At 35.9% G+C, this 24,841-nt stretch overlaps 1 long non-coding RNA gene across 1 annotated transcript; it reads right to left on the bottom strand.

Annotated features, from left to right (window-relative positions):
• Positions 1 to 12,322: 12,322 nt before the first annotated feature.
• On the bottom strand, positions 12,323 to 20,498 carry LOC120524236. Its single transcript, XR_005632788.1, has 4 exons — positions 20,420 to 20,498; positions 17,586 to 17,663; positions 14,712 to 14,856; positions 12,323 to 12,358 (listed from the first exon to the last, which is right to left on the bottom strand). It is a non-coding gene; the product is annotated as an uncharacterized LOC120524236 (long non-coding RNA).
• Between the last annotated feature and the right edge of the window lie 4,343 nt (positions 20,499 to 24,841).

The following is a 24,841-nucleotide window of genomic DNA, read 5'->3' as shown; positions in this document are numbered from 1 at the left end:
GAAAATGTTGATGAACAAAATGTCTTTGTAAACCTAGCACTATCCCTTCTATATTTTAGAATTGCCTGTGGGTGTGAACGGACCTAAATGACACAGCTCAAGCCATGGCCTGTATGAAGCAATCAATGAAAGTAGTCAGGTTATGGGTATCCGTAATGCATTTTGTGTCAAGAATTTCACATGATTATGGTCCTGATTTTACTAATGTTATCTGTTGTATCATTATTTTATTATTATGTTTGTGATTCTTTTGTTATCACCACACTGTATTGTGCATTTTCTAATGGTCATGTTGTTGATCATGCCAAGTGGGTTGTTGTCACGTGATCCCTTTGTCGCCATGTCTGTGTCATCACTGCAAACTGACTGTCAAAATGCTGATACACACAGTTTACACTGCGAAAAATGAAATCTAAGCAAGTGAAAGGTATTTATATTATGACATTAGATCTTGTTTCCTTTATTGTAAGAATTATTGACTTGTCAAAAAATTTGTATTTACGATAATTTAGCTTGTCAAGTAAATTTTGCTTACCCCATTGGCAGATTTTTTTGCTAAATAAAAGCAAAACAACTCCCATTTAAAGTATTTTTTTTGTAGTTTTTGCATATTCATTTTTTAGTGTAGGGTATTATATCATTTGATCAAAGACACAGCAAAAGCTTTCTTCAAAAAATAACCAAAGTTTTGTTAAGGACATCTTGTTTAGTTTATTATTAACATCCTTTTCTGAATTCCAAGACTTTCAAGAATTCCAGCTATTGAAAAATCCTATTTGTCTGGCCAATTAATTTCCAAACTCTTGGTTTTGCCCCTTGCCTATCTTGTGATGATGGTTTTATTTCTCTAAACAGATGTTCTTTTACTTGGTCTGAAATGAATCATTTAAAAGTGATTCACCCTGTGCATCACAACTCTTTTCAAGTTTTTTTTTAGGTTTTTATTTTTAATGTTGTTTAATTTATGCTGTGTTCTTTGAAAATCATGTGTTCAATGGCTCCCGTCTTTGTTGTACTACTAAGTTCGAGTGTTGTGCCTAAATGAAGTACTAAGAGCACAGGAAGTCAGAAAACGCAATTCTACAGAGAGAAGTTTTAAGCATCCACCATGTAAAGAGGTGGCAGCAGAAATTCTCAATGGTATAAATGTAGCCGCTACTTTTTTTGACGGACAGGTGATTAGGTGTTGGCCTCGTCCATTAAGAGGGAATTGGGCAACAGAGTTGCAGGGACACCTCAGACTGTTAGGAGGAATGTTAACACTCTGAGACACTCTTAAACCTGAAGGTGGTCCCTGAATCTGCCAGAACATCATTCCTTGCTGAGACTTAAAAGTCCTTCCAGTGATAAGACAGGTAAGTTTGGAGTCAGGAAGACTAATGTGGACATGGCCTAATCTGGATCGGGGAAGAGACATCAAAAGAAGTGGATGAACCCAGGAACAAGGGTTTGAAAGTGGACTAGTCATTCTACCAGGAACATAAGATATCTTGGTAGGATGGAGGGTTTCCTGGCTTTTTTGCTTCCTTATTGTGCTTACCTTGGTTTCAAATACTCCGGCAAATCCTGTATTATTTCTGTTATAATAAACCCTTTCTTTAATCATATTTGGCTTTTTTGGTATTATGTGTTAAGGGTCTATTCATGAGTGCCCTTATTGTTCACACCCTATATAAGAATATGCAGGAGCACTCTTATGGTGTTGTTTATGGAAACAAAGGAGTCCAAATAAAATAGAAAGAAGGTAGTATTAGCACAACAATGTTACTGGTTTGTGAGCAGACAAACAAGCAAGGTGCTTCACCAAACCACACAGAAGTATTCTATAATGTCATCAGATATTTAAAGTTAGGTACTGTTTACAGAAGATTTAGGCTAATCTAAAGCATATTGGAATATGAGTGTGTGAATATGCTTAAGTGAGACCTGTTACAGAGTGGTGTCCTGTTCTGGTCTAATTTTTACCCTGTGCCCAATACTACTTGAACAGCACTCTGTAACCCTGTAATGGAAAAAAGGAGGGTGAGAAAATAAATGGATGGGTACTGATATGTTAGTAGTAGTTTTAGTAGTAGTAGTAGTAATATTGTTTAATGTACAGTGAAATTCTTAAATTCACATGTCCAACCAACATATAATATGTCACCATAACATGTTCCCATGATAAACAAGAATTTATTAAAATAAATAACCATAATTAACTTGCTTAGAGATCTTTATATAGACAACATCCTATGAACAATTACATTCCAAATTTAACATTCCAGCTACACATTTCTTTCACTATCTTCAAATCAGGAACTTTGTTAAACAGAACCTTCCAGATTTTCCTCATCTTGCACCCTCATCCATGCTGGAAAAAATATTGCTCAATCTCAAGGACTTAGACACCATCTCTACAATATATAAAATCATTTTACAATCCCTTCCTTTCAAAGATCCAAGAGGACACTGGGAAAAAGATCTCTCAATTAATATATCAGAAAAGGAGTGGAAAGTAGCAATGCAGAGAATTCACTTGAGCTCCATATGTGCAAAGCATACAATTATACAACTCAAAATTATATATCGAGCACATCTGTCTCGACTAAAACTCTCCAAAATGTTTCCAGGGCATGATCTAACCTGCGAACGTTGCAACCAAGCCCCAGCCTCACTAGGTCACATGTTCTGGGCCTGCACCAAATTAACATTATTCTGGACCAAAATTTTTAATTACCTCTCAGACAGCCTTGGACTCACAATCCCTCCTAACCCATTAACAGCTGTGTTTGGGGTTCTTCTAGAGGGTCTTAAAGTGGAGAAATACAAACAAATTGTGATTGCATTCACTACAATGTCGGTACGCAGACTTATTCTGATAAACTGGAAGAACCCAAACTCTCCTCTTTTAAGTCCGTGGGAAACCGATGTGTTATATTATTTGAAATTGGAAAAAATCAAATACTCAGTTAGAGGATCTGTACAGACTTTTTTCAAAACATGGCGGATCTAATCAGTAATATTTTAAAATAAGTTCATGAAGCACAGAGAATTTATTAATTTAGGTATGCTTACAAGCCTTAAATTTTACGCCGTTTGGCTTGCTCTCTCTCTCAGGGGTGGGGATCGATCTGTTCTTAACTCAATTTTTCTTTTTGTAAAAACTTGATTGCTTTGTATGGATTGTAATAAAATTAATAAAATAAATAAATAAATAACCATAAGCCAGCGGACTATATAAGGAAAGCTTTAATAGGGGTGCATTATCAACATTCAACAAGTCACAGACATGGCATGGGTGCTCTGCAATGTTAACATCATATTAAAAATATGTAATTTTTGACTGAGATTTTACTTTAGTATCGATGAATTACTTGAAATCAGGCCACAAACACCCCAAGCAAACTAGTTTATTTTGTAGTGTAAGTAGTAGAAAGAGACCATTGATGTTGATTTTTATCAAAAAGCAAATAGATCCCAAATATGTTTACGCTATGCATTATATTTAAGTTTTGAATTGAATATTGCAATACATCAATAAAGTGAAATCAATTTAATTTAAAAGTCAGATTGCTGTTGCACTGATTTGTGCCATTCATGTTTCTCTTTCTCTGGAAATTCTAGAACTTTCCACTTTATTTGGGTGAATACCTTTTTCAGGAAGCTTAAGTGTACCTTATCTTACCAAAGATATTCTTAAACCCAAATGACTATTTTTCACATGCTCCTGATTCCTTTCTTGCTTCTATTATTATTATAAATATTAAGTTTACTCAATGCAAATCAAACTAAAATAAACTGTTGAAATTAATCATAAACCTTTTTAGACTCCACAATCACTATGGTTATGTTTTTCTACACAGTTAAGTAGCTTGTGATTGATTAATATTGTTGGCTGTAAACTATAAATAAACATACTGTAGGTTCTCTTGCTTTACAAAGCTTACTCAGTGTCCAAATGTGAAAGTGAAAATTGCTTACTTTTATCATTTAATCACTTATTTAAGAAAAAAACATTGAGTAAAATATGAAGTATCTAATGAGCTATTGTGTGGGAATCTGGATAGTACCAGGAACACCAGAGTACTTGGAAGATGTGACCCAACAATTTCTCACAATCACCAGTATATCTCAATGCAGTAGACTGGGGACCATTTTAAGACAAATACTCTCAGCTGGTAACTAAAAGCCTCTCAAAAACAATGTTACATTTTCATACCTATGCGCGTTCAGTCCTACCCAAAATGGAATCTGATAATCTATGTTGCCTTGGGACAATGAGAATTGTTATTGGTATAAAGGAGCTCCCATAGTATTTCTTGACACACTTCTGCTGAGTGTTTTGTTGGTTGAAAGCACTCAGTGTTAGTGTATGAGAGAGGGGTTGTTCAAGCATTGCTCATAATGGCACTCAGTTATGTTCTTATTCTGTCTTTTGCTACTACCTCCAAGGGGTCCAGAGAACATCCCATAAGAAAGCCTGCACTTTTAATTACCTTGTTGATTTGGTAGGCCTCTCTTGAAGTGATGTTACCACCCAGGCATACCAATGTGATAGTACGGTTTGTCCCCACGATATAGGTTGCATTCCAGGAGCCTCTGGAACCCACCACTGCCGTACCTAAGGGATGAGCCAGCAGATGAGGACACAACACACAAAGCAAGGGGTTGGTGTAAAAGTGCTCCATGCTTTTATTGAAAAGCAATCAAAACAGTGTGGTACTCACCAGCTCCCAGATCTCTCAAACGGAGAGAGCTTCTTCAGCTCCTGAACGTTGGCTGCATGCTACACAAGGGACTTTCTCCCTGCTGCCTGCCTTCTGTCTTTCCCTTTCCACACACACGTGCCAGCTTCCTTCACCTCCTGCCTCCTTCTCTCTCCAATCATTTAACCACCTTTTTTCTTGTTTTTTCAGCAAAAGGCTGATGAAGCAATTGAGACAGGCCACACCCTCATGTTCAAGTGCATCAATTACCCCTAATTACTTCACCATCCTCCTAATGCAGCACAAAAATGCATACCCACGGAGATCAAGCCAGCAAATTAATTATTTAATTATTTAAAACAGGCTCCTGATTTTTAAGCTACGGACCTGCCATTCCACAACCACAGGATAGAAAATGCCATTGGCAATAATAGAGTTGTAGAAGATGTGAAGGATGTCACTGCCCACATTAAAGGAACACTAACTGCTAAGAATAAAGAGCCTGCTCTACTTTTTCTTATAGAGTTCCTCTGTGCTATGAGACTAGTTCAACTTGTTGTTGATGTGGACCCTAAGAACCTATAAGAGTGCACCACCTCTGCATTCACACCCTGAATAGTGACTAGAAATAGAGGTTCTTTGGTGCAGCAAAAGTCACTAGCCAGTTCCTTGGTTTTGCAAATAAACCCTTCCCTTTGTTAAGTTGCAAACAATTCTATCTTCACCAAGTAACTAGGTTCTCCATTACTCTTTTATAATCTGTATTATCCCCTTTATCAACACAACTCATAAATGCAGACACATCTGGGAATTTCTGGAAGTAACATCACCTGGTGTTATATGTATAGTCTGAGGTGTACAGAGTGAAAAGAAAAAGAGACAGGCCTGCTCCTTGTGATGCTCCACTCGAGGATGGCATCTATCTGGTCCTGTGGCTTTTTCTGTGTGTAGTTTCCCCAGTTGTCTCCTTACTTGGTCTTCAGTTATAAACAATCCATACTGATGGTCACTTTCAAAAGCATGGTTAAAGGCAAACTGCATTAGATGAGCTGCATGTAGGAGTTATGGCCACAAGTACAATATTGAGCATGACTATACCTCTACTAAAGTGTAGCTTCTAGATGCAATAAAACCTCCTCAGATGAGAACAACCAGTGACCACAGCACTGAAAAGGAATAGTGTATGATAAAAAAACAAGACTTCATAAGAGGATTATACTTGACCATATAATTTTCAAATTTTACAAAATGGTTTAAAAAAGACTTTTGGCAAAATATTTAATGAAAAATACTATTAGCCAAGGTTAAACCACAAAAATTGTCTGAAGCATATAATCCCCTGATTCACATACGCCAACAGACAGAGAAAATAAGAATGTTGAAAGAAACAAATTCAGAACGTGGATCATCACAGCTATCATTTTTTGAAAATAGTGATGGCACTGTAAATCTTTAATTTTCAAAATGATCTCCTTTGAACAAAAAACAGAATTAGAATAATTACAATTCATATGAAAGAGTTTAAAAAATGTTTCTTCTCAGTTGGAAAAAATATGGAGAATGTTAATCAAAATCCATTGTACAAGATAGAAAAAGAAAAATTCCCATCAAATAACATGCCTAAAATTGTCACTATCTTGAGAGCAAACATATCAAAATGTTTTTGCTTAAGAATAGAAATATGAATATAGACTTCACTGACTAAAATGTTTTCAGGTCAGAGTGCGGAACTAGTATTAAAGTATAAAATATTACTTTGGGCTGCATTATTTTGAGTATTTATTTTGAAGGACGTTTCCGATTTCCATATCTGAAAAAAATCTGCTTTGAATCTTTTGGTATCAGTACAGTGTCCTTCAATAAGTATGTTATATTAATGCATGATTTGCACAACTCAAAAGAATTCAACATCTGCACCATCACTTACAATTAACCCTCATTTGACAGCAGATCCTTTTGAAAACATGGAGAACTCACAGTGGTGCAGGTAAGTGAACCAATTATAAGAAACAGGGATGATGATCAATGAATGTTTACCTTCATCACCGAACACATGGTTGCCAACACTATCACCATCTGGGCAAATTGGCCTGTTGAGACCTCCAAGGAGTTATTTTTTAATAACACGTGTTGTTGACTTATTTAATGCCATAAATATATGCAAATTGGAATAAACTGGAGCAAAAATTAGTAATCCAATCCTTTCAGTCAATGAAAAACATCAAAAAGTACTAGTTAAAAAAAAACTGGAATAATTAATATATTTTAAGTAAAAACTGTGTTTCATTTGCAAAGGAAATGTCTTCATCAATGCAACATTTAGAGACAATTTTGCAAAAAAATTGTACATGGTATTTCTTTCTGATGACGCATAAAGGGAGAAGGTAATGAACTAGAAATAGAGTGAGCAGATGTCTCATACAGTATTACATGGGACAGCTCAGTACATAAGTTCTAGTTTAGGTGTTCCAACTTATTCTTAAAAAAAGTCATATTTAAAGTTGTGTGACAGACGGCAGGGGTGAACTGACATCCTGGTTGGGATAAACCACATGCCCTTACTTGGCAAGGAGGCCAATGCAAGTGATGGACAGGAAGAGACAGCTTCCCAAGAGTGCATGGTCCCCTAACATGCTGGGTGGCAGCATTCCTGGGCCAGTATACCCATTCATCTGCCTACACAGCATGCTGGGAGTTGTAATTCTATGGAGCAGCCTTGCTGGGTCCTGTGGGTCTGGGAAGAGGAGATGCAGAAGAGGGCTGTCTCTACTTTCCAGGGCTCCCACCTGACCCTGGAGTGCTTCCTTTTTGACTCCTGGGTGCAGCATATAAAGGGCCGACTCCACTCAGGAAGCCGGAGTCGGGTGAAAAAGGACAAGGCTTTCGTGGAAGAGTAAAGGAAACAAATGGAACAGAGAAGAAAAGTAGAAGAAAGAGTTTGGTTATTGTGAGACCTGTAAAAATTTTTTTTGTTTAATGTAAAGGTTATTTTGAACCCAAGACTGTAGTTGGTATAATTGTGTCTGAGGTTTTTAAGGTATGTAATGCCCACTAACGGCCACAGTTGATTACTTTTTTAGTTCAAGAATTTACAGATATTGCATATTTTTTTTAGTTGTGTCTTGTTTGGTTTAAAATGTTTAATCACTAATTTTAACAGTTCTATTTAAGACATACACAATCTGACCAAGTTGTGATAGATGGTGTTAATGGGTGCCCTGGTCAGATAGCTCACTACAGCAAAGTTTATATCTTGAAAAAGATGAAATGCAGGAGCCATCGTTCCAAGCCGACGGTGTACATTTTAATACTGGCACTGTGAAAACTGTTGACGAGAATTTAACAAAAGGTGAAAAGAATGTTATTATATGTAAAAATCATAAGCCCGCTAACATCGTCTCTCTCCCAACTCTAGTTAAAATGCAAGCTATAAATCAGTTCAGAAATATAGGACAGTGTTACAATAACAGCAAATACCACACAACATGGCAGAGATTTTGGCATGACAGCATTGATTAAAGAATGTTTTTTCTTTTGGCTGCTAAGTGTATATATCTTTAAAAAGCAAGCATATTCAAACAACTTTGTCTATCCTACATACTGTAACTAGCTGAAATGACATATTGAAGATGTAAACAGGACATTGCTAGGCAACTTAAGTAAAACACGTTAAAGACTCTGTTAGGATGGAGGCCTAAAGTAAAGTCTGTCAGTGTTTTGTTAAACTCAAGGCCGTCTTAATGTATGCACCCAATGGGCACTGGCTGGGGACCCCAGGCGCATACGATGTTTCTGATGCCTGTGTCTGTTTCTCTTTTGCTATCAAAACAGGGGTCACAGCACACTACTTTGCCTGGGGGCCTATGATGCTAGTGAGATGGTCATGGTTAAACAATTTGTTTAAAATAATTGTTGGTTATTAAGTTGGCTTATGTGCTTAACTGAATGAAGCGATTTTATTATACACAAAAGTTACATGTTGAGTTACACCCTTACAGTTTAATAAAACTTCAATAATCTTATTTCATGTGATTTTCAAAATAAAGTATATACCATGGAAGAATACATGAATGGACAAAAATTTTATAACAGACAGCTTTTTATAGTAGACAATACCATTCTTGTTTGACTTTCCATTTTGTAATAATTGGCTGGAAACTTTGGGCATCCGTGATTTGGCATGACCAGACATCCCATATTTTTGGGATAATTCCATATATCACTCCTAATTTGGTTGTTTAGACTTATTTAAAGAATATTAACTAATCCCACATGGAAGATGCAACTAATTTTCGTTCAAGTAACTTCTGCATTGCACTATACATTTTGTTAAACTTTGCAACAGTTGAATATATTCAATCTGCAATCATGCTATTCCTTTTCAAATTGGACAAAAGGTCTGACAAATCAGATGCTCAATAAGTGCAAATCTCACACCTATGAAAGCATGAATGCTGGAAAGATAGCTTACTTTAAAAGGGTTTGCACCTTGCAAATCATCACTTCAGAAGAAAAATACAGTCCAAAGGTACACAATGACAATCCTTCAAATTTAAAATATGCCCCTTAGAGAAAGATGGAACAATCAATCTATTATCTCCAGCAGTGGGTCCAAATGGAGTATCGCCACGACTGCTGAAGGTCTGTGCGCTGAAGCTGGGGAGTCCTCTACAGCGCATCTTGAACCTGAGACTGGAACAGGGGAGAGTCCCGAGGCTTTGGAAAACATCTTGCATCACCCCAGTCCCAAAAGTATCACATCCTCATGAGCTGAATGACTTCTGGCCTGTCGCTCTGACGTCACATGTGTTGAAGACAATGGAATGGCTGCTGCTTCACCACCTGAGGCCACAGGTCCACCACGCCCTTGACCCTCTGCAGTTTGTATATCAGGAGAAGGTGGGAGCGGAGGATGCCATCATCTATATGCTACACCAATCCCTCTCCCACTTGGACAGAGGCAGTGGTGCTGTAAGAATTATGTTTCTGGACTTCTCTAGCGCCTTCAGCACCATCCAACCTCTGCTCCGTAGGGACAAGCTGACAGAGATGGGAGTAGATTCATACCTGGTGGCATGGATCGTGGACTATCTTAAAGACAAACCTCAGTATGTGCGTCTTGGGAACTGCAGGTCTGACATTGTGGTCAGCAACACAGGAGCGCCGCAGTGGACTTTACATTCTCCGGTCCTGTTCAGCCTATATACATCGGATTTCCAATACAACTTGGAGTCCTGCCACGTGCAAAATTTCGCTGATGACACTGCTATCATGGGCTGCATTAGAAGTGGGCAGGAGGAGGAGTATAGGAACCTAATCAAGGACTTTGTTAGATGGTGTGACTCAAACCACTTTCACCTGAACACCAGCAAAACCAAGGAGCTGGTGGTGGATTTTAGGAGACCCAGGACCCTCCTGGACCCCGTGATTATCAGAGATGACTGTGTGCAGAGGGTGCAGACCTATAAATACCTGGGAGTGCAGCTGGATGATAAATTGGACTGGACTGCCAATACTGATGCTCTGTGCAAGAGAGAACAGAGCTGACTATACTTTCTTAGAAGACTGGTGTCCTTCAACATCTGCAATAAGATGCTGCAGATGTTCTATCAGACAGATGTGGTGAGCGCGCTCTTCTACGCGGTGGTGTGCTGGGGAGGCAGCATAAAGAAGAAAGACGCCCCATGCCTGCACAAACTGGTGAGGAAGGCAGGCTCCATTGTAGGCATTGAGCTGGACAGTCTGACATCCGTGGCAGAGTGATGGGCACTGAGCAGGCTCCTGTCAATCATGGAGAATCCACTGCATCCACTAAACAGGATTATCTCCAGACAAAGGAGCAGCTTCAGCAACAGACTGCTGTCACTGTTCTGCTCCACTGACAGACTGAGGAGATCGTTCCTCCCCCACACTATGCGACTCTTCAGTTCCACCCAGGGGTAAACGTTAAAAGTTAACATTATACAAAGTTATTGTCTGTTTTACCTGCATTTTTATCACTTTTTAATTTAATATTGTTTTTTTATTGTTTTTTATCAGTATGGTGCTGCTGGAGTATGTGAATTTCCCCCTGGGATTAATAAAGTACCTTTCTATCTATCTATCTATCTATCTATCTATCTATCTATCTATCTATCTATCTATCTATCTATCTATCTATCTAAGAAAGAAATTTAAAATCTAAAATTTTGCTGTTGTAAATTATAGACCACTTGTCAAAGAATCTGTCAGTAACATTTATTTGATTTTCTGTTTGTGGTTAGAACATTAGAACACTCTAGATGAGAACAGGCCATTCAGCCCAACAAAGCTTGCCAGTCCTATCCTCTTATTTCTTCCAAAAAAACACTACTTGGTAGCTTATTCCAAGTGTCTATCGTTCTTTGCGTAAAGAAAAACTTCCTAATGTTTGTGCGAAATTTACCCTTAACAAGTTTCCAACTGTGTCCCCGTGTTCTTGATGAATTCATTTTAAAATAACAGTCTCTATCCACTTTACTAATTCCCTTCGTAATTTTAAACACTTCAATCATGTCACCTCTTAATCTTCTTTTAGAGGTTAGTGGATTGTTTCCTTTGTGATTTCTCAGTTTATTTTATTTTTAATAAATTTGCAAAAACATCAATAAACTTTTTTCACGTTGTCAGTATAGGGTGTTGTGTGTAGAATTCTGAGGAAAAAAATTAATTTAATCCATTTTGGAATAAGGCTGTAACATAACATAATGTGGAAAAAGTGATGTGCTGTGAATACTTTTCGGATGCACTGTATGAGGGAGGTTCCTTTTCATAAAACTTGAAACTTTGTTACAATTACATATTTTTTCAATTTTAAAATGTAATGTGTCAGTAAAGTGCATTTAACTTCACTCTTGCATGTCAAAATACATTCTGCTATGGCATCTGTACTACAGTATACAGTAAGCAGACTGCTTAATTAAAGATGGATTTCATCTTCCATCAAGCTGTTTTATGGGCCTATGCCGTGAGTTAGAAGGAGACGCAGCCTTTGTAGTCACAAAAATAATTTAGTGTACTTTTAATGGCCACTGTATAACGTATGTTTGTACCTGTTCATGAATACAATATTCTGCTCCTGAAATCAGCCTATCATGCGGCTTGAACTCAACACTTGTTGCATGATGACATGGTCAAGAGATTTGGTTTATGTTTGTTCTAACATTAAAACAATGATCCAAGAGGCTTTGACAGTGGTTTTACTGTTGGAGCTAGACATGTTTGTTCCAGACAATCAACAACAACATTTATTTATATAGCACGTTTTGATACAAATGATGTAGCTCAAAGTGCTTTACAAGATTTAGAAAGAAAAAAAATATATAAAGGCAATAATAATTAACAAAGAATTAAACAGGGCTAGAAGGCCAATTGGGACAGAAAAAACAAAACAAAACAAAAAAAAACTCCAGAGGGCTGGAGAAAAAAAAACCCAAAATCTTCAGGGGTTCCAAGGCCATAAGACCGCCCAGTCCCCTCTAGGCATTTTACCTAACATAAATGATCTCAACCAGTCCTCATGGTTTTCAGGGCTTCATGTGGAAGAACTACACGATGATGATTATGTGGACCTCTGGCCTTTAATACATCAATGTAGGGACTGCACGGTGCTTTGATCAGGTGGTGGTGGCGCAGATCAGCAACACAGAAAACTGGAAAAAGAACAGCAGAGAAAGTAGGGGTTAGTACGGATTTTGGAGCCACCATGAATGATAATGATAATTACATGCATATACAGAATATCATAGTCACACTAAAATGAACCTATGAGAAAGCCATGTTAAAGTAATGTGTTTTTTGCAGTTTTTTAAAGTGCTTCACCGTATTAGCCTGGCGAATTTCTGTAAGTAAACTATTCCATATTTTAGGTGCATAACAGCAGAAGGTTGCTCACCACTTCTTTTAAGTTTAGCTCTTGGAATTATTCACAGACACTCATTTGAATATTAGGTTACGATTTGGAGTGTAAGGTGATAGGCATTTCTAAAGATAGGATGGAGTGAGACTATTTAAGGTTTTGTAAACCATAAGCAGTATTTTAAAGTCAATTCTAAATGACATGGGTAACCAATGTAGTGACATCAAAACTGGAGAGATGTGCTTGGATTTTCTTTTCCTATTTAAGATTCTGGCAGCTGCATTCTGCACTAGTTGCAATCGATTGATGTCAACACCAGGTACCTCCTGTGGTTTGCATGCACTACAGTCTTTAGGGTTTACAAAGAATGGTGTGATTAAAAAAAAAAAAGAAAGTGAGTGGTAGTTCTGTGGACAGAAACACAATGTTAATAACAATGGTCAGAGAAGAAAGACTAGACTCATTCAAGCTTACAGAAATATCATAACAATTCAAATAACTGCTGTTTACAAAAGTGTGTCCCTTGGCTCATGCCTAAGCATCATTTTGATGTAAATCTTTATGACCACAATGCACATTTTTTTAAATGGACTTTTTAAGTGGACAGTCTAATTAGGATAATGCACTGTATCAAAAACTAAGAATCATTTTAATCGCGTTAAACAAAAATGACAGTGACCTTACTCTAATGACCTGCACAGTTTGATGATCTTCATCCAGAAAAGCACACATGATTTTTTTTTTTTTATTTAATTTTGGATGTTATTGAAAACTAAAATAGTTTCTTTTCTTTCAGTGGGTGTGAACCTTATTTTAATTTGTATTTCTATTTTTCTTTTTTTTTTATTTATTCTGGAATAAGTGGTTTTATGTGTTATGTAATTATTTCATGTTTTATTGAATAGAATGCCATTGTAATGTTCTAGTTTTCAAAGTAAAGAAAAATATATATATATATATATAAAATAGAAAAGCACAAAGTTTTCAAATGGTCTTAGACAGCATCTCTGGGAAGGACTGGAGGAGCAGAAAATTATTTATATTTATATTTAAAAAACATGAATTGACTCTTAATTTTATTAGATAATATTACATTTTTGGCCAGGATTAATTTTTTTCTGTTAATATTGTTAATTATTTAGTTTTTATGTATTTGTTTTTTCATTTTTTTTTAATGGGCCATGTGTTTTGTGGGTGGTCCACCAAGAGGCGGAGCCACCTGCTCATCACTATGAGACTGCCCTTAGCACTATAAAGGCAGAGTCATTCCCTTGTGGTTTGTTCTGAATGTGCTCGTAATGTGGTAAGTTTCTCTGCAGTGTTTTTTCTGTGATCTGGATTTTTTGAACCTGTGCTCTGTTTTTTTTTAAATTTCCCTTTGATTTTGTATTGAGACTTTATTGCTTTTGGGATTGCCCTTTTGCCTTGTGTTGCTATAAGCTTATCTTTGTACTATTTAGCATTTTTATATAAATAAATCTCATTACCTTTAAAGATTCCTCATTGCCCTTTTTGTGTGACTAGCCAGGGTAGACAGTTTCCTCAACTATTTGGCATTTTTGGGATTTTGTGCTTAGGAACTCTCAAGTTCATGACTGTTAATTTAGTAATTAATAATTTACAGTAAACTCATAAGACAATGAGCTATATTTCTTGATAAATTCAAACTTTGCTGATTATTTTGTTTCTGAAAATGTTCTATATGCTTCAAGTACCCCTTAATCTTTCATGGTTCTGCTCCTCAGGGGCCCTCTTTTGCACTGAACTTAAACACAAGTGAAGTCATTTTTAGCTGATCTTAAATATTATTACAGCAGGCATAAAAGCATAGTGTTATTCTCTGCCATAATAAAACTTTCAGCATCCCTAAAGCTTTGAAAAAAGGTATAATACTTTCATTGCAGCAATAACAAACACATATGTCACAGAATGCATACATATCATTGTTCTCAACACACTGCATTCTTTATTTAATTGTGAAAAAATAGATATTTTTATAAAAATTACCCTTTTTAACTGGTGCTGTTTTTTGGTTTTCACAATATTGCCTTGAGTTATTATAAAATTTCAATTTTCTATAAAAACTATTTCCAAATGCAGTAATAACTTTAAGCATTATATAAAACAGTAAAACATAACATTCTCACCCGTGCCTAATCCAATTCAGGGCATCAGTGCATTGGCGCCTATCCCAGTATAACCAGTTGTAATGCAGGGAACAGACTTGGACAAGCTCCCGGTTCATTGCAGGCATCACCCTCATGTTTACCAACACTCAGGCTCATAAGAGACCTATTTGAATTCAAAAGTTGATAATAATATATCCTGCTTACATTTAAAAGTAGTGCCATAAAGCATGAATGAGGTTTTGAACTCATAAAGACGTTTCTTTCACCTTGTCTTTTGGCTGTTGGCGGTTGCAAAAGCTAGTATATAGTTTTGTTTCAGTAACTTTAAGCTTTTTTCCAGAGTATGTTTGCTTTATTATTTTTAGAAAATGCAATTAAGAAAAAGCAAGGTTTTATTTCTATGAACTTAAATCAACCTTGATTCAAATTATTATAAGATATAAATTGTTAATCTTACCTTCAGTTTTTAATTAGTAGTTTGTGGACCATTTCATCTCGTAATGTCTACAGTGACATTATTATATTAATAGTAGAGTGTCAGTGCTTCTGGGTGATTGAGTGCTATGCTGCTAGGTGTTTTTACAGTACCCACCAGGCCAGGGTCTCATGGGATCATGAGCACAAATAAGAAGCTCCACTTGGTGAGATGGTATTCCATCGTTTAAAAAATATAAGTGAGCAGCATTGCAATATACAGTACAGTGGTTACTGTTGCTGCATCCTATTGTTTGGACACTGATTCAATTCCTAGTCACTTGCAGAAATGGGAATGATACTATTTTTTAATTATTTATCCCTAAACTCTCTTCTTTTTTGATTATACCCAAGCTCAATCTGTAATAGAAACCTTAAAGCACTTGCCACAGACCTAATTGGATTTATGAATACTATGTAAAGTTATAATGCACATCCTTGGTCTATGAGCAAAAGTGTCAGTCATTACTTTATGATTAGTCTTTTTTAAAGTAAATTCTATAGCAAAAATCCCAATAAGAAATTTATTTTACTTTATTTTTTAACTTGGTGTGAGTCCAATTGCATTAAAGGTCAACCTCTAAGGCACAGTTGGTTATTATACTCTATTTTATTTACAATATAACAAATAGCAAATGTGGCTTTCTCTCCCATGAATAAAAGTTAAAAAAAAAAAAAAAACAATAAACCAACAATGATTAGGAAAGGGGTTTAAATTCTTTAGCATTATCTAGTAAAGGAAAGATTTAAATCAAACTGATTGCCATTATGAACAATGCAGCACATCTATTCTCTGACACACTAACAATGAAGACTTTCAGCCAACAAGTCATTCAACAAGAAACACTACTGAGGCTCCTTTGTACCGACAGCAATACAGCTACAAAATGACAATGCAATAATATATACATTGTGTGTGTGTGTGTCTGTGCGTATATATATATATATATATATATATATATATATATATATATATATATATATATATATATATAAACTGTAATGACCTCTGTCTACATTTTTAATTTTTAATGCACCTTGTCTGTTTATTTGTCTACTTATTTGTCTGTATATTCATTTACTACTTTAACCAGTGCAGTTTCTATATGATTTGTTCTAAAACCTGCCTGAAGCTTATCAAAAATTGCTCAAGAATTTTATTTGAAGTTAATTTGTACTTATCACTACAAGTGAACTATATCAGTTATCTAATTAGCTACTTAGAACAAGTATATTAGCCAGTTCATAATCATAGTTCTTGGTTAACAACTCTGTCCAACCTAAAATGACTGAGCATTAAAAGACTTATGAGAGTGTTCTCATGGCAGATATTTTTGAAACTCACCCTGGAAAACATGAAAAAAACGCATAACCAGTTACATTGTGCGTGTGATCAAAACCTTTGACTTGACAGCTAACAGAGGACAGCGTTGAATGTTTTGAAACTGTGATATTTTCTACAGTTGCCATAGCCTTTCTTCAGTCACTGTTGATGATGATGGCTCTTGGAATCTTTTGGTATTATATCCTTTTTTAAATTTCTATTGGAGCTGGGCACTGAAGAGTTTAACTTGTGTATTTGTCTAATCTCATATTAAGAAAGTTAATTCCTTCATAAAACTGTAGTCATGGACTACTGTCAAGTAATATTTAGAAATGAACCCCACTTGCCTGTTTGGCTCAAAACAGGAAACAATAAACAATATGGAGAGTGCAGCAATCTTGATAACATTATCAAATAGCACATCACCTGAATAGCTCCTAATGATAGCTAATCACCTTGGTTCTTGTTAGGGTGGTTTGATTATGCAATACTTTAAGAAAATCATCCATAATACCATACAGTCAGCAAAGAGACTCGGTGTTTCAGTTTATCGTTTTGTATAGCTTTCTTGAACGAATGCATGCTCAAAGCACTGTAAGAAGTTCACAGGTAAAATACAATAATACATTTTACAAATTAATAATTACATACTGGAAGTATGTAAAGACACAGATTTGTTTAAACACACAGTTAAATAAAGCAGTTCCAAGCTGATTACCATAAATAGAATATAATATCTGTTTACAAACATTATCGTTGAAGTATGGCCAGTTGACAAAGGAAGAGACAAAAAACAAAAACTCCAGTTATCGGTACTTCTGTAAAAAATACATCTCTGAGGTGTCCACAGTCAATAATAACAGACCGTTACAATGCTGAAAACCATGGCTAACTGACTGTCCACCTCCTTCTGGGAATTCTGAAGTAAAGTCTATGTTGGGCCATTAAGTATGAAGACAGTATCCCAGAGATCTTATCTTTGACATATTGAGATCTTAATGCACACTCCAAGTTGAAAGTAATGATAAGTTCAGCTAGGCAAGCTGAACTTTGGCCATTCAAATCTTTGTATTGATAGAAGAATCTAAGCTTACCTGGAAGCCAGTGTATATTCTTAAGAACAGGAGTTAGTTGTACTTTTTAGTTGTTATAATGATTCTTCTAGCGCCATTCTGAAATACAGTAGAAATAAAAGCATAAATTGATTTTTCAACACTCTTCACATTTAGGAGCAATGATCTTTTGAAAATATTTAAGCTGAAACAAGAAACAGGTTTTAAATAGTTTGTAGTGCATCTTAAAAGATATATTGATGTCAAATTTAAAGCCTAGGTTGTGTACTGATTCAGTAAAACTAATATTTAGACCAACTGTGATAAACGTGATGGAATATTGTTATGGTGTGCATCACTACATTCAATAAGTAACATTTTTGTATTTTCTACACAAGTAGTTATCATTCATCCACTCTTCTATCTCACTGACACAATTATTTCAAATTGATGTTATTTTAGAAGAATTAAGTGGATATGATTTTGTAAGTTTTACTAGTTTGAATGGCCGTTCTCGTAGATTGTTCTAATGTTTTAATATTCTAATGTTCTAATTAAGGACACTATCTGAGAAATGTCATTTGGCCTAAAAGAAAGGTAAACTGTAACAGTGTATTTTCTGGATGCAAGTGAAAATGAATGTTAGTTTTGTAATGATAATTCCCAATGGAAGCATATTAAGTGAAAATAGTAAAGATCCAAGTACTGAATCTACAGGACATCATATTAATCATCTAAAGGTAATATCGGAGTACTGTCAACACAGTTATGTAAGTAGTGAAATCAATTTGATATTAATGAACTAAACCTTGCAAGAACAGTGCCTGACAACCCAACATAACCACACTATGTAACGGAACAGAGTGATCATTGGTGGCACAGGCTGTGCTTAACTCTAATATAATTACTCTGGAATTTCCTTCATCAGAAGATATTAGAATGTTCTTCACAACACTGGTCTTTGCCATTCTGTACTGTGACATCTGAAGCATACCGTGGGTAAACTAGGAAAAAACAATATACCTGTATATATTTTTTATGCTCATGATAATGACTGGCTTTTGAGCCCATTTAGACTTTCAGACATCATTGGCATGTAACTATGACTGAGCTGGCCCTGGCATTAGAATGACAAACTGTTCAAAATTAGGCTATACCTGTTCATAATGAGGTTTTAACAATGGTTGGCTTTCTGACAACAGGCATCTACCAAAGGGAACTGGCCAACAGGTCAGGGAGTATCTCAGCCAAGCTTCAGCTCAATCATTTCCACTGTGCTGAAAGCCATAAACGACTGATGAGGCGTTACATTTTCCATATGGTTTGGTTGCACATGCCAAAATATAAAATTACATTTGCAGTAGTGTCCATTTTTGCTAACATTATCAGGGAAATTGGCTGCACTCATATTGCAAAAAGGGCACCAAATAAAGACACTTTTGTTAACTGTAAGCATACATTCCATTAACGCACATGTCATTTGTGATGCCAAGATGAGACTGACAAATGTTGTGGCTCAGTGGCCTGGGTCAACCCATAATTTGTTAATTATGAGGCAAAGTAGCATTGATCAGATGACTTGCTGAAGGTGCTGTATTTGTTGGCTGGCTTTTTGGAAAGGTAATAGTGTTTCATATGGGCTGTACTATTCATTGTAACATTGTTACATGTCCCAGGTGATAGTGGCCACCCACTCAGATGTTTTTCACCTTACGCCTTTCCCCTGGGTGAGGCATAACAATGCAGTGCGGACTACACTTTAGGAGTCATCTTCTCAAAAGGAGGTGACTACATCTGGGTGCATCTGCCAGTCAATGAAGGGCTGCATATGTTCAAGATCCACTAGCATACTCTATACATTACTTTTTCAGGGTGGCTGTCAGCAGGGGTTCAAAGCGCGTTAACATACACACATTTACAAGATGACTGTGATTTATTAAGGGTAAATTGAATAGAGACGTGTCTACACCAGGTTTTATAAATGAGATTTTTCATACTCTGTATGCATTTTGCTGTTTTTTAGTGTATGCATATTTTCACGCTCAAATCCATGCAGAGTTTTAAATGAGACCCCTGGTGAGGCTTACATTTTCCAATATGCACATGCTGTACTATAAACCACTAAGACCAACACAGTGAATTACTTCTGCTTCTGACAAGAGTTAGAGGTTACAATGTCAAACCAAAATGGGGTTGTTCATCTTAGAGAAAGCACAGATAATGACAAATAGGCTTCAAGTGATTGGTATGCTCTTCACATAAGTTTAGGTGGGTTAATTTCTCCAGTTCAGACAAATTTTTGCCATATGGTGCAAATGAGAAGGATCCCAAAAGTATGAGGAAAATACTTGCATCTCAAGGATGAGCTTCTGCCACTACACAGGTCCACACACCAAACGTTCCAGTAGAAAATTGAAAATAGTGTGATAGTAGCCCCCCTTCCTCAAGTAGAGAATAGCCTGCAGACCCACACCAAAGATATATTTATTCCCTCAAATTTCATGGGGCCACACCAACAACGTCTCTGTAAGGAGTGTCTGCTTAAAATACAATCCGGCTGCTCAGTTTTATACTTGATGGCAGCATCTTTTACAAGACTCAGGAGGTTCAAAGCTGCATCTATTGACCACTTTTGCTCAGTCTTTATAGCCATAATGAATAAGTAATGATAGCATTTTTAATATTTTTATTTTATCCTGCATAAATTTCTTTAATTTTTGTTTTATCTATTTGAATCATTATATCATATCTTCGAAGCAAGGAGCAGAAGAACTTTGCAGCAAAGAAAGAGTTAAATGCTTGCCTGTAATTACAAAAACAGCAATAGAAGGATTTTAGCAGTCATGCTTGTTGAAAGTTTAATATCTTCTCCCTACCTTAAGGACCGGAATTAAAAGAAGAAAAGCTTAAAACAAGGGAGAGGTCGACGTACAGACTCGCAGCTCAGGGCCTGACCCAGACTTAAGGGTCTCAATATGTTTTTTTTTCCTACACTCCGTTCTTTTTTTTTTTTGTTCTGATTTTTGGCAGACTTCTGGAATGTCTGGGAGCCGAGGGGATTGGGCCTTGCTGGTGGAGCAGTAATCTAAAATGAAAAAAGAGAAAGTTTGAGACTAAACCGCAGAAATGTAAATACGTCTGAAACTAAAATAACTCTGCTTTCATTGAAAACACCCCTCAATCACAATCGAACTTCTGTGTGCAGCATATTGACAAAAACACATCAATAATACCTGTTTTAATAAATAACAAAGCTATTCTCTATGATGCTCACATGTACACAAAAAAGGAGTAGATTTTATTTTTACATGCTGCAAGCTTCTTTTGGATATTTTAAAATCATGTATTTGATTAAGTTTTTTTTATATAGGTGAAGCACAGTGGTGCAGCAAACTCTTTTCATTTTGGGGAGGGGTTGGGTGACTTTGTATGGCATTTATCTGTTCTCTTAAGGTTCCCATGGGTTTTATTTGAGTACTTTGATTTTTTTCACATATTTTGATTGTTCCAGTGTAAATGGGCTTGGCAAAGGACTAAAGTTGAATCCAAAACTGGCTTCCTTCTGGTGTCCAATAGTGACAGCATAGCCTCCAGCCCTCTGTGACTCTGTAATGAAAAAGGACATGCAGGAAATAAAAGAATGAATTTAACAGTTAGTGACCGTGTAGATTGTTAGTATTTATTTGGCAGACACTGGTTAAGATTAGGGAAAGTTAGTTCTTTACAAATACAAGATTCTTTAAAAAGCTTTTGCACTTATTTGTTCCCAGTCTACTTTAAAGACATAACTTAGCCCTTATAATGTTTTTAAATTCTTGCTCAATGCTATGCCTTATGGGTAATTTTTGATACAATTCTGACACACTCTTTTTAGGTGCCCCGAACATCATTTTTTTTCAACCTAAACATATTTTATATTGATTCAGCATTTTAAACTATTTTAGAGAAGATAACATTTATGATCTTTTCAAACAAGCTACACTAATTACAGTGGAAAATCAATTAAAGTAAATTTTAGGTCAAAACTGACCCAAAATGCATGGAAGGTAAAAGGTTTTTGCATCTGTACAAATTTTGGGATGTTAATTTTTTATTACTGTTTGTTAAATACACAAAATGTAGACAAGCTCACAAACTTTCATATTTTACTGAATGAAAGCACAAAACTGGGATAAATTTGACCTGATAATGTTATAAGGGTCAGCCACCCCAGAACTGGTGGTTCAGCATTATGGAATATTGGATCTTGGTGTCAGTGTTTGCTTTGTTACTTGTTACTAAAGTTGTAAATTTATTTGCAAACACTATTAATATTTTGGAGTGTTAATTGATTTTCACATTGGGTTTATGACTTTATCATGGGGCCACATTGTGATAGATGTTTCTTGTGGACATTTTGTTTACTGGCCTTGGGGGATATTGCCATATTGTTTGTAGCAATAATCATCAATTGCTAAATGCATGTTTCACAAACTGATGTCATCACACTTCCCCTATATAAAAAGACAGCACACACGACCTAGTGTCCGAACTTTAAACCTTAAATGAAAGAAGCACTTCAAACTAAGAAGAATTTAGAGGGTTTAGGTTTGCTTTCTGGTACTCATTTTGACAACTTGTATTATGACATTAGCTACTGACCCTTGTTTGTTTCACTGTCCTTCCAAGTAAGTCTTCCTCTGTCTGAGTTGTGAACATGGCTGTGTGTGGCTTTGCATCAAAGAAGAACAGATAAGTGCCACATGATTTTTAAAGTAGTGCTCTGCTCATGTGTTGTTCCTGCCTTGAGCCCGATGTCTGCTGGGATAGGCTCCAGGTGCCCAGTGACCATACCCTGAATAAGAGATTAAGAAAATAAATGGATGGATGTATGATTTAATTTTTAAAGCCATAAAATACAAATGGAACTGAAATGCATACCTGTTTAGATACTCATCATCCTGACAATGCTTTTCCATAACAAAGTACATACAAGCACCTTGAGATGCTCAGAAATAGATAAATATAATAGATATATAGATAAATAGATCAATATAATAAATACCGGAATCTACCACTGACACGAAGATGACCAGCATTTTCCAGACATAAGCGTATGGATACACAAAATCATATTACAACTTCACATCAGGTTTAGCCTATTTGTGTGTGATGTCTTGGGAGCTTAAGAAGAAGTGCATTACATGTTTCATTTTTAACCAAAAATGCTTTTTCTGACAGTATTCAGAACCTTGTAGAGTGCTTGTAGATGTAAATTGAGAAATAACAACTTTGACATGTTTAAAAACCTCACAATGTTCCAGTGTGGTGCTGAGGTGTTACCTGCTGCACTCGGGTCTCCATCCAGGGGGTTCATCATGTGGTGTGTGTGGCAATGTGCTATTAGCGCATATATATATATATATATATATATAAATATATATATATATATATATATATATTTAATAAAACGTTTCTTTTTAAATCAATTGTAAACTTTATAAAGACCTCTTGTATATTCTTTACAGTATAATCAATTTATGTTTGCTCAACTATCAATTTATGTTTGACTAGTAATATTTGCTAATCATGGTTCTGGAGAGTGGTGACTTGCATGTTGACCAAATATGTACACTACTCCATAAAAGGGTACATTTTGCACCAAAGGAAAACAACAAATGCGGTATAAGTTGGTTTTGATTACTTTTGACCATGCCTATTGTATGCTAGGTGGTACAGGTTCACGTTGTAGACTCACAGTTTTAGAGCCTGGTGTTCATGTCCCTGCCCCGGAACTGTTTCTGTGTTTATTTGGGTTTTTTTTCTTTGAGTATTTCCATTTTTCTCATACATTTCAAGTAAATGCAGATTAAGTTAATTATTAACTTTAAATTGACCTTGTGTTAGTGATGGAGAGTGTGCCCTGTCATGGAGTGTTCGGACTGTGTCTTAACCCAATACTGTTGTGATTGTAACCTCCTGGGATGAACAACCAGATTAAACAAGCTCCAAAATTGCTGCATGTAATTTAACACAAAGAACAATAATGTAAAAAGTCTTATTAACACTGGATAATATATAGTATATTGAATTTATCTGCTACCTGCTGTGGTTCAAAATGCCATTCCCATGGAACAATCTGCCAGCAAACTGCTTACTTCTTCCACTGGAAAAGTTATCAAGGCAATTTCCAAATTCAAACATTCTTGCCTCTGCCTTTACTGTAAACATTTGTGTCTCTTCTAAACTTGGTTGCTGTAGTAGTGTAGACTTTTCTGACATGTTAAAATGACATCAGAGGCTGTTGGCTGAAGATGGGTGTTTAGGAGTGGAGCTGAAAGTAGGAAAAATTCGAATGTATCAGCAGCTGCAGACATCTGCCATCAGTTCCATCTGGCATAAAGTTAAGGACAACAGTAAGGAAAAAAGAACACAATTAATGTAGTACTTGACTATTCCCTACCATTTACCAATCAATGTTTAAAGAATAAACTTCCAACCAAACAACCATCATTTTCCTTATTTGGCACTTTAGTGAAGTCCAATACAATAAGCAGTAACTCTTTTGAAGATACTGTAAATGACGGGGACGCTCTTGTAACTACGTACTCTGTAGCATCCTGGAATAAACCTAAGTAGGCCAAAGTATATTTAAATTAAAAATTACTATATAAATCAGCAGACGAAGGTATGTATATAGGGAGATTTAACAAAGAAACAGAACAGAAAATTGATCCTTCTGCCTCCCTGGGCCAACTATACAGGCTCATGTTACCGTTGGCTATTAAAGTGGGGTTGCCAGCTAGCCTTCCCTGATATGCTAACAATGACAGTATTTATTTATGTAGCACATTTTCATAGACAGGAAGCTGCTCAAATAATAACAAGAAAGGAAAAATAAACTAGATAAGAATAATAAGTAAATAAATAAATACAGGCTTATATAACACATTTATAAAACTAGTAGAAAAGTAGAGTATTTTATGTATCTAAAGATGAATCCAGTAATTAGTTCAGAAGGCTGGAGAGAATAGAAAAAAAATAAAAAACACCACAGAAGTTGGAGAAAAAAAACAAAATCTGCAGGGGTTCTAATTCCAAAAGACCACCCAGCCTTAGCTACAGCAACAAAGACATTTATTTATATAGCACATTTTCATACAAACAATGTAGCTCATAGTTCTTTACATGATGAAGAAAGAGTAAAAAGACAGAATAAATAATTAAATTCAGGGAATACTAATTAACAGAATAAAATTAAGGTCCAATGGCCTGGAGGACAGAAAAAACAAACAAAAAAAAAAAACCTCCACACGGCT

The sequence above is a fragment of the Polypterus senegalus genome, chromosome 2 (assembly GCF_016835505.1).
Source record: "Polypterus senegalus isolate Bchr_013 chromosome 2, ASM1683550v1, whole genome shotgun sequence".
NCBI lineage: Eukaryota > Metazoa > Chordata > Cladistia > Polypteriformes > Polypteridae > Polypterus > Polypterus senegalus.
The sequence above is the reverse complement of the archived record's forward strand: the minus strand, read 5'-3'. Positions and strand labels throughout refer to the sequence as shown.